Here is a 15,915-nt window from a genome sequence, read left to right on the forward strand (position 1 = left end):
ATGTTGGTTACTTTATGTGCTCACTGGACAATTGTATTCTTTTGTGAAGTATCTGTTCAAATCTTTTGACTGTTTTTTAATTGGGTCATTTGTCTTATTATTAAGTGTGGGAGTTCTTATCCTGAGTATGAATTCTTTGTCAGATATATGTTTTGGGAATCTTTTCTTCAAGTCTGTTGCCTGCCTTTTCCATTTTCTTAATGGTGTCTTTTGTTGAGCCTATGTTTATAATTTTGAGGAAGTCTAATTTGTCACTTTTTATTTCATGGTTATTGGTTTCTGTAAACTATGAAACCTTTGTCTATACTCAAATTATGTTTCCTCTAAAAGCTTTATATCATTAATTTTTATGTTTAGGACTATGTTCTATCATGAATTAATTTTTGTGTTTGATATGTGGTAGGGATTAATTTCCTTTTTTTTTAAATGTGGATATCAGATTATTCTGGCGTCAGTTTTTTTTTTTTAAAGACTTTACTCCTCACTGGATTTCTTTGGTGCTTTATGTTTTATTGTTTTCAACATAGAAGTCTTATATGTCTCTTGTTAAATTTATTTCAAAGTAATGTTTTTTTCTGAATGCATTTTTTAAAAAAATTATTTTCTAATTATATGCTGCTAGTATATAAAAATACAATTGATTTTGTATGTTAACTTTGTATCTTGTGACCTTACTAAGTTACTTATTAGTTCTAATAGTTGTTTTAAAGATTTCTTAAGATTTTCTAAATAAACAATCATTTTTCTTTTTGACTGGTAAGAGGATCACAACCCTCAGCACAGTGTAGGCTGCACCACGCTCAACAAGTGAACGCACCGGCCATCCCTATATAGGATGAACCAGCGCCTCAGTGCTACCAGTGCTGCACTCTCCCGAGTGAGCCATGGGGCCAGCCCAACTATCATTTTTTCTGTAGGTAGAGACAGCTTCCTTTCCTACTTTTATGCCTTTTATTTATTTTTCTTACTTATTGCAATAGCTAGAGTCTCTATTACAATATTTAATGAAGTGCTATGGAAGGATCCTTGCCTTATTCTTGATTTTAGGGGGAAATCATTCAATATTTTAATAGTAAGTATGATATTAGCTGCAGTTTTTCATGATTGTCTTTTATCAGATTGATGAAGTCCCATTCTATTTCTAATTTGCTCAGAGTTTTTATTAGGAAAGGTAATTGAATTTCATTATATATATTTTTTGTATTTATTGAAGTGATCATAGGATGTTTCTCCTTTATTCTGTTTGTGTGATGAATATATTGATTGATTTTTTAAAAATGGTTAAGCCAACCTTGTGTTCTTGGGATAGACTGTATTTGATCATACTGTATTATTATTCTTTCTGTATATTGCTAGATTTTATTTGCTGATATTTCATTAAAATATTTTTTGTATATTTGTTCACGAAAGATATTGGTCATTAATGGTGTTAGTCTGCTTGGGCTGCCATAACAAAGTATCACAGACTGGGTGGTTTAAACAACAGAAATTTCTTTTCTCACAGTACTAGATGCTGGAAGTCCAAGATCAAGGTGCCAGCAGGGTTGATTTCTGGTGAGGCCTCTCCTTGGTTCACAGACAGCATCTTCTCACTGTGTCCTCACATGGTCTTTCTTCTGTGTGGGTACGTGGGGGTTGGTGATAGGTCTCTGGTGTCTCTTTTCTTTTATAAGGCCACTAGCCCTGTTAGATCCTACTGTTATGACCTTATTTAACCTGAATTACTTGCTTAAATGCCTTATTTCCAAATGCAATCACATGGGGTGTTAGAGTTTCAGCATGTGAATTTTGGGGGGAAGCAATTCAGTCCAAAATAGTAATTTTCCTTTTCAGGAATTTCTTTAAGAATGAAAATGGTTTCTTTTATTGGGTTTTAGTATTAGAATTTTGCTGGCCCCATAAAACAATTAGGAAAGTGTCCCCCCTTCCTGCTTTTTGAATAAATTTATGTAAGATTAGTGCTCTTTCTTTCTAAATGTTTGAAAGATTACTCCTGGCTTGGAATTTTCTTTATGAAAGGTTTTTAAATGACATATTCAATTTCTTTAACAGATATAGGACTATACAGAGTTTTTGTTTTGGCTTATATCAATTTTGGTTGTATTTTTCAAGGAATTAGGCCATTTTGTCGAAATTGTCAAATTTTATTAGCAGAAATGTTTTCATAATATTTTCTTTATTATCCTTGTAATGTCTTTAGGATCTTTTATCCTGATGATGGTAATTTATGGTTGTTCTCTTTTTTCCTTGATTATCTAGCTAGGGTTTATCAATTTTGTTGATCTTTTTTTCCAAGAGGTAACTTTTGGCTTTGTTATTTTTTCTATTGCGTTTTTTTTGTTTTCTATTTAATTGATTTCTACTTATATCTTTATTTCCTTTTTTCTACATACTTTGGGTTTATTTTACTCTTTTTCTAGCCTCTTCAGATAGAAACTTAAGATATTGATTTTGCAACTTTCTTTTTTCTTTTTAAAGGTAGAGATTTCCTTCTAAGCATTGCTTTAGCTGCATTTCACAAATTTCAATGTTATATTTTTATTTTCATTCAGTTAGAAATACAGTTGTCCTTCAGTATCCATGGGGGATTGATTTGGGGACCCTCTACCCTCTTCACAGATACCAAAAATCCATGGATACTCAAGTTCCTTATGTAAAATGATGTAGTATTTGCAAATAACCTATGCATGTACTTTAAATCATATCTAGAATACTTATAATACCTAATGCAATGTAAATACTATATAAATAGTTGTTAATACTGTATTGTTTTTTATTTGTATTATTTTTAATTGTTGTATTGTTATTTTTATTGTTTTTTTCTTCTTGAATATTTTTGATTCATGATTGGTTCAATCTATGGATGCAGAACCTGTGGACATGGTGGGCTGAGTGTAATTTTATAAAGTTTTCCTTGTGATTTCTCTTTGGACCCATGTAATTTTTGAAAGTATATTGTATGATTTCCAAATATGAGACATTTTTCTAGATATCTTATTGTTATTCATTTCTAATTTAATTCTGTGGTGGTCAGAAAACATACTCTGTATGACTTTAATCTCTTTAAATTTATTGAGACTTTTTTATGGCTCATCATATGTTCTGTTATGGTAAACATACCATGTGCACTTGAGAAGAATATGTATTCTGGAATTCTGGTGTTGTTTAGTGGAGATTTTTATAAATATCAGTTAGGTTAAATTGGTTGTAGTGAGGTTTGGATGATCTGGGTCATTACAAATTTTTTGGTCTGGTGGTTCTATCAGTTATTGATAGAGAGATTTTAAAATCTCTATTCTCATGAAATATCTGTTTCTTTATTTCTGATTGATCAATAAACTGCACGTGTGGGCTACTCATTTGTAATTATTTGTTCCTGATGAATTGACCCTTTTATCATTGTGAAATGTTCTTCATCTCTAATACTCTCAGTTTTGAAGTCTTTTTTTTAAAATCTGATATTAAAACAGCTACTTCAGACAGGTTTTTTTTTTGGCAGCTGGCTGGTATGGGAATCCAAACCCTTGACTCAACTTATGCTTACTATTTGTATGGTATTATCTTTTCCAGTCATTTATTTCCACTGTAAATGTTTCTTTATATTTAAAGTGTGTTTCTTGTAGATAGCATATAGTTAGATCTTGTGTTTTTATTTGCTTTGACAATCTCTGCGTTTTCTTTGGAGTTCATCAACATTTAATGTAATTATTGATATTATTGGATTTAGGCCTACCATTTATTATTTGCTTTATGTTTCTTCTATATTGTTTAACATTCTTTTTCCTTTATTGCCTTTCTTTGGTTTATTTTAATGTTTGAAAATTTTTATTTTTTAATATTGTTGGGAAAATTAAATAATTTAATCAGGCCCCCTCGCCTGCCTGGTTGGGGGTGGTGCAGTGCATTCTTTGTAAGCAAATTGTGTGTGTGTGTGTGTGTGTGTGTGTGTGTGTGTGTGTGTGCGTGTGCGTGTGTGTGTGTGTATGTGTGTGTGTGTGTGTGTGGAGTTAGTGTGCATGTGTGGCACTGTGGCTTGGCTGGTTTATTGCCTTGGGCGGCCACCATGCAAGCAGCCATGCTTTCCAACTTATTTCTTCCAAGGACCTGTTTGCTGGTTACCTAGCTCACAGACCTGTGTGTGAGGGGTCTGGTGACCCAGCTTGATGTGTGTGGGGTTTGGGGACACAGCCTGGCATGCTAAGGGTTTGTGACCCAGTCTGGACAATGGGCTTGAGGGCTCTGTGAACTCCAGACCCAGCCCTAGATTGACAATTGGCCCAGTCGGTGCAGGATTACTGGCAGGTAAAAGAGCCCAACAACTGGCTTGGTCATATAGCTCTACAATTGGCATCATGAACAGGATTGTAGCGCCACAATTGGTGACGTCGGCAGGATTCTGACATTAGCCTAGCTTTACAAATATATTATTGGCTGTTTAACTATATCTCTTTGTGACATTTTTAGTAGTTCTAGGGATTACATTATACATCTCAATGGTTTTACTTAGAGTTAATATTGTTCCATTTCCCATTAAAGTCAGAAATTGTACAGCCATACAAGTCCATTTACTCCCTGCTTGTTGCTTCATGCTGTAGTTATTTTCTATATCTATGCGTATTGCTTCATATAGTCATATGCATTTTAAAGAAATTAAGAACAATTACCTATCCAGATATTTTTTGTTTCTGATGATTTTTTGGCTTACTGAAGATTCATGTTTTGATCTAGTATCATTTTCCTTCAGCTTGAAGCACTTCCTTTAGTAGTTCCTGTAGTGGAGGCCTGCTGGCAATACATTATTTTAGTTTTATTTTATCTGAAATATCTTTATTGTGCCTTGTTTTTGAAGGCCATTCTGAGAGTTCTTTCAGCAAGGTATTGTTTTATTGCCTTTTGACCTCTGTAGTTCCTTATGAAAAGTCATTGATTTTGATTTGTATGTAACATATTATGTGTCTATGGTTGCTTCAAGATATCCTGTTTCTTTTAGGTTTTCAACAGTTTGGCTGTAATGGGCCTAAGTGTGGTTTACTTATTTTTTTAATCTTAGGGTTAGCTGAGCTTCTTGTATCTATAAGCTTGTGTTTATTATCAGATTTAGGAAATTTTCAGTCATTATGTCTTCAAATATTTCTTCCTGACTCTTCTTTATCTCTTGTCTTTCTGGAACAAAATTTCTTGTCTTAGAAATTTTGTTTTGGTTCCACCAAACCCTGAGGCTGTGTCCATTTCTTTTTTTTTTTTTAGTTCTTCTTCTTCTTCTTTTTTTTTTTTTTAAAAGATGACTGGTAAGGGGGTCTTAACCCTTGACTTGGTGTTATCAGCACCACACTCTCCCAAGTGAGTTAACCAGTCATCCCTATAAGGGATCCGAATCTGTGACCTTGGTTTTATCAGCACCACATTCTCCCAGGTGAGCCATGGGCTGGCCCTCTCACTGTTCTTCTGAATTGAAAGCTTCTATTGATCTATTCTCAGGTTACTGACTTTTTCCTATATCATCCCCAATCTGTTCTTAAGCCCATTCCATTAATTTATTATTATTATTGTTATTTTTTGGTGGCTGGCTGGTACAGGGATTGAACCCTGGACCTTGGCGTTATCAACACCACACTCTGACCAACTGAGCTAACCAGCCAGTCCTCTATCCAGTTTATTTTAAAAAAATTTCAGATACTCTTTCCGTTTTCCAGAATTTCCATTTGGTTCTTTTTATGGTTTCTGTTTCTCTGTGAGCATATTTTCTTTTATTCATCCATCATAATTATGGTAGCTATTTTAAAATCCTTATCTGCTGATAACATCTGGTTCTACCAGTTCAGTATCTATTGTTCTTAGTTTGTTTGGTCTCATTTTCTTGGCATTTCTATGTCAAGTAATTTTAGATCATATTCTTTATGGTATTGTAAGAAATTGTAGGAAATTGTAGGGGAATTGTAGAAAAATATAACTTTAGTATACGCAGTTTTGTAACAAATGCCTAAGTAAAGCAGCTTCTAAGGGGCCATACAAAGGTCAGGCCCGAGCACACTAAACATTCCAAGGAAGGGAATGTCCCCCACCCAGTTCCAGGAACTGACTAGTTCCTTATCTAAAGGCCACCTGGCCAGACCCTGGGGAAGATAAACGATTGAGAAATGCACCGTTCCTTATCGGGGTGCCAGCCAGCCTGCTAAAACCTACCTGTAAATCTAAAGGTGCCACAGATCTATTGGGGTACCAGCCTGCTAAAGCCTACCCATAAATCTAAAGGCGACACAGATAACCAGCAACTCATCCTGTCACTAAAAAACTGTATAAAAAGTGCTTGTATTGTAAACTCAGGGTCTCTTCTGTCCAGAAGACAAAGTGACCCCAGCATGCTGGAATAAAGTCCCTCTTGCTTGATTGCATCGGTCTCAGTCTCATGGTCTTTGTGAAGTGAGCTGTCCCAGTCTGTGGGATTTGTGCATGGTGCACGGATCTTACAGTATGATTGTAGTGGGTTCTGTTATATTCCTCCAGAGAGGGCTGACATCTTTGTGTAAATAAGCAATAAATTTGGTTGTATTTATATTGCAAACCCTGTATCTTAGCATTTCAACTCTTAGTTCAGTTCTTTTTTTATCATTAGCTGGAATCTGCACTGCAATTTGTGCAGTTCATTGGTCGGTCACAGATTTGGGTAAAAATACACGTAGAATTTATGACTTCCCCTTTCTGGCCCTTCCCTTTCTGGGATTTCCCCCTCACTTTTGAGTGTTGGTGGTTGCTTTGAATGCTTCCTCTGTTTCTTCAGAAAATAAAAACTATAAATGAAATCTGCAGTTCTCTACTGGAACTTTTAGCTACTTTGTGTGGCTGCTGATTGTGGCCTGCCTTCAGGCTATATGCAATATGTTTGGCAACTTACCTCCTGCCATTCTCTTGTTCCAAATATTCATTGCCCTCCAGAATCTGCCTGCTCTTTTTTCATGTTTCTGTGCCTTTGGGTAGTAGATTGCAGAAGGATTGGTCTGGTACAGGCTTTCTCTACCATAGTGGACATGGAACACTTCCCCTCCATCTTTTTTTTTTTTTTTAATGCATAATCTCATTGATTTTTATATATTTAATGTTGTACAATCATTTGTGGTAACTTTTTCTTGATGTTCATATTTGCCCAGTGGGAGCCCCTTCAGGCTCACTTTTGTGTCTTTGTGTGTGGGTATGTCTTTTTGGTGTGCCTTTATGGTCTTTGAACTCTTTCTTTCAGGCTTAAAATGATGTCCCAGTCTCACTTTTCACTTTTCCTGATTCAGATATGTAAACAAGATTTAGATACCAAGATCTGGTGCTAGGTTCATTTTTTTTTTTTTTTTTTTTTTGTCTTTTTCGTGACTGGTAAGGGGATTGCAATCCTTGGCTTGGTGTTGTCTGCATCGCGCTCAGCCAGTGAGCACACCAGCCATTCCTATATAGGATCTGAACCCGCGGTGGGAGCGTTGCTGCGCTCCCAGCACCGCACTCTCCTGAGTGCACCATGGGGTCGGCCTTGCTAGGTTCATTTTTTGAGTGTATCATTGTTTCTAAGACTTCTTATTGGACAAAGCTAGGAAATAACAGTTTTTTAGAAAAGTAAATTTATATATCCATTCAAATTTAACATTAGAGTTTACTTTGTCCTAAATTTTTAATTTTATATTTCATGTTTTTCCTACCATACTAAAAATCCTTGTTTCTTAAAACATATTTACTTATCTTTTATCCTATAATATGCAAAAAAGTTGTTTGCAAATCACAATACCAGTATTGCTACTGTCATGAAACTGAATGAATTTCAAGATTTCTTTAGCAGTTCTTTTTTTCCTCAGAATACTTTCTACTAATACATCCTATTCCTATAGCCAGAGTACTATCTTTGAAAATCATTTTAAATGATTCTCTTTTGTGTGTGGTTATTTTACCAACTCAGTATACATTTGTTTTGATTTGATTTGATTTAATTTTTTTTTTTTGGGTGGCTGGCTCATATAGGGATCCAAATGATTTTACTTTTCAAGATGTAAAATATTTGCTTAGTGCAAAAATCAAAACTATTCAATAAGATATACTTAGATGAGTCTTGCTTTTGTCCCTATCTCTTCCTTCCTCACCCCTTTTCCTTAAAGTTTTTAATATTTCCTTGTAGTATTTCCTTTAAAAAAAACAAAATATTTCTACTGTTTTTCTTAAAAGGTAACATACAATATATTTATCCTGTTCTGTGCTTTGCTTTTATTTATGTAACCATATGTTCTGGAGAGCACTGGATATCAGTGCATCGAAATCTTCCTCATTCTTTTTTTACAGCTGTATAATATCCATTGTGTTTATGTAAAACAGTTTATTCAACCATCCTGTTGGGGTATTTCTAATCTTTTCTCTTCCAAATAATGTTTCAGTGAATAACCTTCTGCATATGCTTTGTTGTATTTGTGAAATTGTAGTTTCAGGATTGTTACTGAACTCAGGTCTGGCTGCCCGCCCCCCTTGAGAAGGAAAGAAAAAAGCTGAGAAGTCAAATGGTTGGTGTTAGAAAAGCAGATGTATTCAGCTCAAGGAGATGGTAGGCTATCCCATCTCAAAGATTTAGATTTACCGAGGGCTTTGTAAAGGAGGGGCTGAGGGAATGGAATGTGGGAGGTGAAAAGCAGGAGAGAAGGAGAAGTGAGTTAGGAGGGGTCCATTTCTGTGGGTCAGGTACGAGGTCTTGTCAGGGCCTCATGTGGTTTCTGTTCTCATCTTTGCTGTTGTCTCTGGACCCTGCAAGATTTTGATCTGTGCTGGTGTACATGGCTGGTGCCCAAGGTTAGCTTCCAGTCATTTGGCCTTGATCATTTCTCAAAACTCTACAAGTCTCAGAGAAAGAACTGTTAGCTTTGCAAAGTACTAATTAGCATCTTGGCCTTATTTTCCTACTTAACGAGCAAGGTAAGAAAGTCAGGCGATGGGAAGAAAAAGAGTGGAGAGAGAAAAACTGTCCTTTTTAAAATCCTGCCCCCCTCCACATCCCAGGCAGTTTTAGGTCCCTGTGTTGCTCACTCCAACAGGATGGTCACAGGGTCAGGGGATAGTTGGGTCAGAGTCTAAATTAGTGCTGTCCAATAGAAATGTAGTGTAAGCTGGATGTGCCTACTAGAAACTTTAAATTACATGTTAAAAAATTAAAAATAAAGTTTTAGTTAATTAATTAACTTAATTATATGTCCAAACATTGTCACATATATTCAAAATATTTTCAAAATTCAACATGAATGTTATCATTAACATTAAATCAATTAAAAATTATTGAGATATTAAATCAACTAAAAACTATTGAGATATTAAAGAATTTTTTTTGATACCATGTCTTCAAAATCTGGTGTGTATTTTATTACACACATAGCACATCTGAGTTTGGACTGGCCACAATTCAAGTGTGCTGTAGTGCTTAGTAGCCACATATTTTCTCATAATTTGATTTTTGCCTTTGCTTATAAGGTTTTTTTTTTGTCATGTAAACTTTAAAAAACTTTATTTATTGTTGGGTCTGTCAATTAAAAAATACTTTTGTTTTGCCTTTTGATTTTGAGTCTCACTGCTTGATTTTCCTCATTTCCAGATTATAACTGAATTCATGTTTTTGTCTAGGACTTACATGGTTTTTTTTTTTTTTTATATATATATATTTTACCCTCTCATCCATTACGAGTGTATTTTTGTGTGCGTGTGTGTATTTTACAGTTTTGGTTGTGTTTTCTATTTCATTCAAAAGTTGTTTAATAGAGAATTTTTTTTCAGGAGGAAAAGCTTTTTGTTGTTGCTGTTTTCATATCTAGTTTTATTGCATTGTGATCAGACAACACAGTTTGATCATTTCTACCCTGTTGAACTTATTGAGATTTATGATCTTAAATATGGTCAGTGTTTGTGAATATTCCATGCCCACTTGAAATGAGGTTGTTTTCTCTTTCAGTACAAAAACGTTTTTTTATTGCATTAAATTCATTATAACATTATAAGATTTACTTTATTGATTATATTGCTTGGGTCTTCTATTGCTTTACCTTCTGTTTCTATTAATTTCTCAATGTATCTACGATAGATTTTTGCTTTACAAAACTTGTTACTGTGCTATTTGGTGAAAACATTAATAACCGGGGTTTTTTTCATTCATAATTTGGCCTTTAGCATAAAAAGTGTCCTCCTTTGACTTGTTAGGTACTTTTTGGCCTGAATTTTGACTTGTTAGTTATTAAGATAACTACCCGTGCTTTCTTTTTTATGATATTTGCCTGTTATGCCTTTGCTCTTCTCTTTTTCCTTTTAATGTTTCTTAAAGGTGTATGTCTTTCTATATAGAACATAAAAGGGGTTTTCTCTGTGAGCCAATCTGAAAATCATTTTTCTTTTAATAGAGAAGTTAAGCTCCTTACACTTATTATTGAAACTGGTATTCTTGATTTTAGCTTTGACAATTATTTATTATATTTTCTGCATATATTCTATTTACTGTGTTTTTTCATTACATTGTATGCTTTTATTGCTTTTTTTAAAAGTTTTGCTTTGAAATTTTTTTTTGGTATTTAGTATATTTATCTGAATCAAGTACGGAGTTAAATAGTGACACACTGTTTCATTAATTGTGACATATGTGCCATAGTAATGCAAGATGTTAACAATAAGGGAATCTGGGTGCATGATATATGGAAACTTTTTGTGCTATCTTTGCAACTTTTCTGTTAAACTAAAACTATTCTAAAATTAAAAAAGAATTTTTTTCAATGTACTGGTGTTGAAGGTATCCTGAATTGTTGTTGCCAAGCAAATTTTATATGAATTTATTACTGAAGTTGGTAAATATAAGCCACATTTTTCAGTTTCTAGTAAATCAGGAAGTGTAATCATTGTACATTTCATATTCCAGGAAAGCATCTCTATTTTACAATAATGAAGCAAAAGAAGTTTTTGAATTGGAAAATAATTTTTTAATAAAAGATTAAAGAAAAATTTTGCTTCTAGAACTGATTACTCAAATGGTATCTTGTCTGGTTGAATTATTTAGAATGTTATTGGCATGTTTAGTAGCAACTGGTAAGGTTGACTGAAATATAAACTGAAAAATTTTAATGGTTCCTAGAGGTGGCAGTTCAGACTTTCAGTCCCAGAATTTTAGAACTGGAAGAGACCTATAGATTTTATTCCAGTTCCTTCATTACGGAAAAATAACTATAAGTCTAGGGACATGATGTGTCGTGTCAAAGATCATGTAGTAAATTGATGTTTAGAGCTGGGACTGTATAATCTTCATTCTTATTGCAGGATTTTTCCTCAATGTCAGAAAGGCACAATAACCCAGATTCTGGACTCCTTATATTCTACTTTCAATTAGTGCAGCTAAGGCAATGTTACATATTTATATTGGTATTTTAAAAGAGGCACAGAAACATAAGGGATTTACTCATTACAGAGATAAAGTTCGGTCATAAGACCCTGATCTATTGATTCTCTCTCTGTATGTTATCCAGTAAGGGGTGAGCTAGCTTGAAGATTGTAGCTAAAAAAGCAAATTGTTATGAACTATAGACTTGGAGCTGGAAGTGAAGTTGGTATTGGTACTGGAAACCATAAAAATGCCAGATGATGTTTGGGGTGTAGTAAGGAATACTACGATGATGTGTTTGGGGAGTGATGAAAGCTTCTACTATGACTAAGTGGGCTCTAGAACCTGTAGAATGGGGGACAGAAAAAAGGAGGCTATAGAGCCACCGTCTATCTCGTTTTTATCGTGAGGGTTATTTGTTCTGTTCCCATTCCTTAGAGCATGCTACTACTTGCTAACTAAGATTTAGGGTAATCATAGATAATAATGAAGTAAAATCTGTTTGATGTCTTCAAAGCATTTTTATTTTCACAGTATTCTTACAAGTATTATAGTATTTGATCCTTGCAATATCCTTGTGAGGTAAGTAGAAGAGTTATTGGTGAACAGAAAATATTAAATACAACATGATTTAAGGTAGTGTGCTAGAAACCACTAAGGGACAAAGATGAATAGGCAATAGACTGTGCCCTCATGGTGTGAACAATCTTGTGGGGATTGGGTGTGAAAAACAGCCAATTATAATGTATGGAAAGTTGAAAAATATTTAGAAATTCAAACTATGTCCTATGGGAATTTAGAAGTGATGATATTACAACTAATGGAAATTTTGGTATTTTGCCTTCTAATTTCAGAGTAATTGAAAGGATAATGACTATAAAAGGATCTTTTGTAATAGAAAATTGATAAAGTTTTTCTTTTTAATTTTCCAGAAATCTTATTTTTATTTTGGATAATTCTACAAAGCTTATCTGAACAAATTTGTGAATTAAGGATGATGGAAGTCACTTAAGTTGTTTTAGTTATTTTTGGCATATGGAGCTGGCTTGAGGAGGAGGATTAAAAAACATGAATTGATTTTGTAACATCAAACAGATCTTGTAAACTTAGGACATATTTACCTAGGCCAATATGAAGAATATTTAAATGGGCCCTATTAATTGGTAGGAAACTAGACAAAATTTATTAGGGTAAAGTTGATTCAGTACTAGTTTACGTTAACAATGTAGACAACCATAGAAAAGGGAGAGTAGTGAGTAAGTTAGTTCCTAACTTCTTATTTTACTTTAAAATAATGTTAATTGTGAGGATAATTATAGGAAACATTTGCTTACCAAAAAATATGAGTTTGACAGTCTTACAGTGATGAATTTATTTTTGTTAAAATAGTGGACAAAACAGACTTTTCAGTTTTTATATTTGTTCCTAAAATTCATTTTAGTTTCTTTAGTCTTTAACATAAAATACTTTTCTTTTTTCATTAATATCACCTACGTTACCTGTTTCTCTTTGACAATATAGAAAGAATGCAACTTCCCTTGATATACTGTCATCACTGGAATATTAATGATACAGGGAAAGGAGAAGGAAGGGGAGGGTACACCGTTATCACTTGCCCATCTTTGAGGCTTTATTTCTCCCTCCTTGTATTTTCTCAATATTTTTCCATAGCTAGAAGACACTGAGGTCCTGCCTGATTGCTTTTTATCTAAGCCAGCCAGCAACATGCCCCCAACTATATTTAGGTTAACAGATTTACAGTAGTAAAATTATTCACAGTGAGTAGCCTCCTCTGGGCTGTCCTCACCCCTCTTCTGCCCCACTACAATCTGGTAGTCTCATCAATCTAATAATACTTTCTCTCTGAAGCACCTCCCTGTTTGAAGTCCAGCTTTTGGGGTACCTAGAACCACCTTAGGACCATCGATCTTCTGAGACTCAGTAATGCCTCAGTCATAATTAGCTTTTTAATTTAAACATGCTTACAGTCTTCACTCCCTATAGGTGTATATTAACAACACAGTACTTCTTCTTTTTCTTAAAAATGACAATTTTTACCTGTAACAGAGTTTCTTTTTGACATATGTTTAAACATGTATTATTTTACCATAAATTTATTTTTTTCATTTCGTATGTGCTTGTGTGTGTGGTTTCCTTTTTTAGAACAGGACATATTATTTCTTTAAAGATGATAATCAATGGGCCATTTGCTCTTTTTCTCTTCCCACCAAGGTTATGTTCAGTTTAGTTCACAGTCTTTCTGCCTAACAATGTGGGTAAAAATGACTCGCTCTGTTCAGTATGATGGATTGAAAATAAAACCTGTGATTCTTAACCTCCTTTTTTGCACTTTATTTAAAAATCTTATAATGGATTTTTCTTTTTTAAACTTTCCTTTACCTATCATGGAAAGAATTTAAGATGTTTATTTAGTTCTATTATTTTGCTTCTCTTCCTTTAGTATGTTCACTTTCAATTAATATACAGCAGATCTTGTAATACTTAACCCGAATTTCAGTGTCACTAATGATAAGCAAGTATAACATTTTCTCCACATTTGATTTGAGCATGTATGAAGTTATATGCTGCACCCTTGGTTATATATTTCCAGGTACCTTTCCTTTTTTCAGAGAAGTCTTTCAGTTTGTATCTTTTCTAAAATGAGTTTTCACTTATGTTGGCTTTTTATTATAGGTCATTACTGGGTATTGTTTATTCTTTGTACCCTGCTGATACTCACCTGTTTCACTTTCATGGTTAATATTTTTTTCTACCACATATTATGCATTTATTATATGCTTTTAGTTTCTCATAGAATGATATTTCCTGTTTTCACACTAGTCCTCTTTTACTCTTTGATCCATTATCTATCCTTTTTTGCTTCAGGATAACTTATGAACATATGAATGGTATTAATTGAATACATCCAATTTTTAGAAAATGTCACCACTTGGTGCTGTCATAAAGTAAATTTAGTGCATAGTCCCTTCCCATTTAAAAGAAGTAAAATAGGGGCCGGCCCGTGGCTCACTCGGGAGAATGTGGTGCTGATAACACCAAGGCCCCAGGTTCGGATCCCATATAGGGATGGCCAGTTAGCTCACTGGCTGAGCATGGTGCTGACAACACCAAGTCAAGGGCTAAGATCCCCTTACCGGTCATCTTTAAAAAAAAAAAAAAAAAAAAAAAAAAGAAGTAAAATAGTTTTTCCAGCCAAGATGGAGTAACAGGGATTGGTACCCTTCCACATGAAATAACTAAAGGACTGGACAAAATAATGAAACAACAGTTCTCACAGACATTCTTCATCAAGCAACAAAAGACTTTGATCCCTGAGAGACAGGAAACAAATCAGATGAGCCCCAGCTACTGCCTGGAGAGTTTTTAGGCATGGGAGAGGTCCATAGAACCAGGAGGAACCTAGAGATCTCCCTGAATTAAAGAGATGAAGCTTGGAGACTGGGAAACTCAGGCCACTACAGTTCACAGGGTAGAATACCAGAGAGGAGAGAACTTCCACAGATCTGCACAGGTCCCTTTCAAGAATTTAGTTGAGTACTGATTAATATGTGCTGTGAGGAAACTACTTGAGGCCCAGGAAGAATTACCCAAAAGGAATTGAGGGAACAATAGAATACTCAGAGATCATACAGGGCCAGGAATCTCTAGAGCCTGAATCCGTCAGAGTAAAAAACTTAGCAATTCACTGCTTATCAGTGAGAGCATTTTCAGTATTCCCGTTTTCATTTCTAGATGTTCCGTTTGGATCTTTTTTTCTGTGTCTTTACTTAACATACTTAATCTTTCCTCTGGCTTCTAGAGCATATGGAATACGTGTATAATAACTTTTAATGTTCTAGTCTGCTAATTCTATCAACTGTCATTTTTAGGTTGATTTTCATTGATTGATATTTCTCCTCACTATGGCTCTAGTTTCTTGCCCTAAAATTTTTTATTTTTATTTATTTTTTTAACTTGCTTGGTTATCATTTGATGCTTACCCGCCATGTAAAAGATGATATTGTAAATTTTACCTTGCTGAATTCTGGATATTGTTGTGTTTCTATAAATATTCTTGAGCTTTTTTCTGAGATGTATTTATGTTAATTGAAAAGTTTTTTTTTCTTTCAGGTATTGCTTTTAATCCTTGTTAATTGGAACAATTTAATCTGAGGTTAATTTTGCCCCACTACTGAGGCAAACCATTTGAATACTTTACTTGATGTCCCATAAATTATGAAGTTTCCCATTCTGGCTGGTGGTTATAGGTGTTGAGTTGAGGATTAGATAATTCCTTCAAGGCTTGTTTTTAAGCTCTCTTGGGATCATTATAGTCTTTATTTTAGAATTAATTTAGCTCTATTGAGGTCTGTACTTATTGCCTAGAGTGTAAACATGGTCCCTCTACTGTGGCTGGATGGAACTCAATGTCTCCAAGCTCACAGTAAACCTCTAAGTTGTTCATTTTTTAGCTCCTGGAAGTTTTTTTTTTTTTTTTTTGCGTGACTGCATGGAATTTCACCCTAAGTGTGAGTTGTATTAAAGTGAGATTA

General features: G+C 34.2%; 1 protein-coding gene and 1 non-coding gene across 5 annotated transcripts in view; one reads left to right on the forward strand and one right to left on the reverse strand.

The window, feature by feature from the left end:
- Window positions 1-15,915, forward strand: part of FUT8 (fucosyltransferase 8) — a 332,924-nt gene that overhangs the window by 45,187 nt on the left and 271,822 nt on the right. The window lies entirely within an intron of this gene.
- On the reverse strand, window positions 5,565-5,638 carry TRNAI-GAU (transfer RNA isoleucine (anticodon GAU)). Its single transcript has one exon. It is a non-coding gene; the product is annotated as a tRNA-Ile (tRNA).

The sequence above is a fragment of the Cynocephalus volans genome, chromosome 3 (assembly GCF_027409185.1).
Source record: "Cynocephalus volans isolate mCynVol1 chromosome 3, mCynVol1.pri, whole genome shotgun sequence".
Lineage (NCBI taxonomy): Eukaryota > Metazoa > Chordata > Mammalia > Dermoptera > Cynocephalidae > Cynocephalus > Cynocephalus volans.